Genomic DNA, 3,130 nt, shown 5'->3' on the forward strand with positions numbered 1-3,130 from the left:
AACCATCAAGAATAAATATCCAATTTCTAGGATAGATGATTTGTTTGACCAATTACAAGGGGAAAGTTAATTCTCTAAGGTTGATCTCAGTTCCAGTTATCACCAACTATGGGTGATGGTGTGTGATATTCTAAAAATGGCATTTTGAATAAGGTATGGCCATTATGACTTCTTACTTATTTCATTTTGTTTGACAAGTGCCCTTGTGGCATTTATGGATTTGATGAATAGGGTGTTCAAGCAATATTTGGACATGTTCGTGATTGTGTTCATTGATGATAATTTGGTCTACTCTCGGAATGAGGAAGAGCATGCTAATAACTTAAGAATTGTGTTACAAATACTAAAGGACAAGCAATTATTTGCCAAGTTCAATAAATATGAGTTTTTGCTAAGGGATGTGGCTTTTCTTAGTCACATTGTGTCAGGTGAAGGGATTATGGTTGATCCTAAAAAAATTGAGGCGCTGAAAAATTGGCCTAGACCATTCTCCTCTTAGGATAATAGAAGTTGTTTGGGCCTAGCCGGATACTATAGGAGATTTATGGAAGGATTTTGATCGATCTCGGCACCTTTGACCAAGTTGACTCAAAGAAGGTGAAGTTTAAATGGTCGGAAGCTTGTGAGAAGAGTTTCCAAGAGTTGAAAGATCATTTCACTAATGCTCCTATTTTGACTCTATCGGAAGGATTCGATGGTTTTGTGTTATATTGTGATGCTTCAAGAGTTGGTCTTGGCTGTATTTTGATGAAACATGGTAAAGTGATAGATTATGCTTCGAGGCTAATTAAGATGCATGAACGGAATTATCCAACTCATGATTTGGATCTACTAAAGATTGTGTTTTCTTTAAAGATTTGGAGACACTATCTTTATGGTGTCTATGTAGATGTGTTCGCCGACCATAAAAGTTTGTAATATGTGTTTAAGAAAAAAGACTTAAACCTTCGGCAAAGGAGATGGCTCGAATTGTTAAATAACCATGACATGAGTGTATTGTATAATCCGGGCAAAGCTAATGTGATTGTCGATGCACTAAGTAGATTATCCATAAGTAGTGTGGCACATGTTGAAGAAGGTAACAAATAATTGGTTAAGGATATTCATAGATTGGCACGTTTAGGTATGTGGTTGGTTGACTCCAAGAATGGAGGTATTCTTGTTCATAATGATTTAGAATTGTCTCTTGTAGTGGATATTAAGGCTAAACATAACCATGACCCCATTTTGGTTGAGTTAAAGAAGTCGGTTACTGAAAAAACCATAGAGGCTTTCTTCCAAGATGGAGATGGTGTGCTTCGTTATCAAGGCCGGTTTTACGTGCCCAATGTTGATGGGTTAAGAGAGTTGATATTGAATAAAGCCCATAGATCTCAATATTCGATTCATCTGGGATCAACAAATATGTATCGTGACTTGAGGGAAGTGTATTGGGGAAATGGCATAAACAAGGAAATAGCGGAGTTTGTAGATAAGTGTCCAAATTGCCAACAAATTAAAGTTGAGCATCAAAGATCGGGAGGTTTAGCCCAAGTATTGAAATACCTACTTTGAAGTGGGAGGATGTGATTATGGACTTTGTAACATGTTTGCCTCGTACCAAAAAGCAACATGATTTCATTTGGGTTATTATAGATCGGATGACTAAGTCAGCTCATTTTCTACCAATTAAAACTTTTTATGGTGCTAAAGATTATGCTAAGTTGTATGTTCGTGAGTTGGTAAGACTTTATGGTGTGACTTGTCCATCATATCAGATCGAGATACACAATTCACTTCACACTTTTGGAAGTCTTTTTAAAAGGGTCTCAGTATAAGGGTTAAGTTAAGTACCACTTTCCATCCTCAACCCGATGATCAAGCCAAAAGACGATCCAAACTCTAGAGGATATATTGAGGGCGTGCGTTATTGATTTTAAAGGAAGTTGGGATGATGATTTGCCATTGATGCCTATAATAACAGTTATCACTCTAGCATCAAAATTGCTCCTTTTGAAGCATTGTATGGGACAAGATGTAGATCTCTTATGGGATGGTTTGAAGTAGGTGAGATGACCTTTATTGGTCCAGATTTGGTGATAGATGCTATGGAGAAGGTAAAAAACATAAGAGAGAGATTGAAGACTGCTGAAAATCGTTAAAAGTCCTATTTGAATGTTACAAAAAAAAGAACTTTACTTTGAGGTAGATGATTGGGTCTATTTGAAGGTTTCACCCATGAAAGGTGTAATGTGCTTTGGTAAGAAATGGAAATTGAGTCCTAGATATGTTAGACCTTACAAGATATTGAGACATATTGGTAAGGTGGCGTATGAGTTAGATTTTCCACTTAAGTTAGCCATGGTTCACCCGCTGTTTCATGTGTCTATGTTAACAAAGTTCATGGGTCATCCAACTTTCATTGTGCCATTGGAAGATGTAAGTGTTGAAGAGAATTTTACTTATGAAGAATTTTCGGCGGAAATCTTAGACCGGCAAGTTAAGAAGTTAAGAAACAAAGAAGTTGAGTCCATCAAAGTGTTATGGAGGAATCAATAGGTAGAAAGTGCTACTTTGCAAGCGGAGGGGATATGATGAAACGATATGCGTACCTCTTTCCCTCTACTCAAAAGTAGTAAGTTGTTCTTATTCAAGTTAATTAAACTCTTACGTATTCAGTTCCTCCTATGTCATTCGTATGCATGCATGTTCATGAAAGTTGATTTTATATTAAGTTGAAGTTTTCAAGTTCAATGCATTGTAAGGTGTCATCCTGCTCATGTTGGGTTGCTAGTCCTCATCCCATGTATTCCTTATGATAAGTTAATATCATTAGAAGATAAATGTTTCTAAGGGGGAGATATTGTAAGATCCCAAAAGTCAAAAAGTTAGAACGAAGGAGAAATTCTCAAAATTTTGTACTGCTCTCTAGTTTACGAGTCACTCTACGAATCGTGGAGCATTCTACAACTCATAGGAGTGAGTTGCAGAGTGACCCTCATAGCTTGCTCAGGACCAACCTCAAAGAAACATCCTATGACCTAAGTTTATGATCTATAATTCCTTAGAAGACTCATAGACACAACTCGTAGGAAGACTTTAGAGGCTAAGTTTCAAAAGTCCCTCTAGGTAAGTCTACGACTTGACAGAA

This window comes from Solanum dulcamara, chromosome 5 (genome assembly GCF_947179165.1).
Source record: "Solanum dulcamara chromosome 5, daSolDulc1.2, whole genome shotgun sequence".
NCBI lineage: Eukaryota > Viridiplantae > Streptophyta > Magnoliopsida > Solanales > Solanaceae > Solanum > Solanum dulcamara.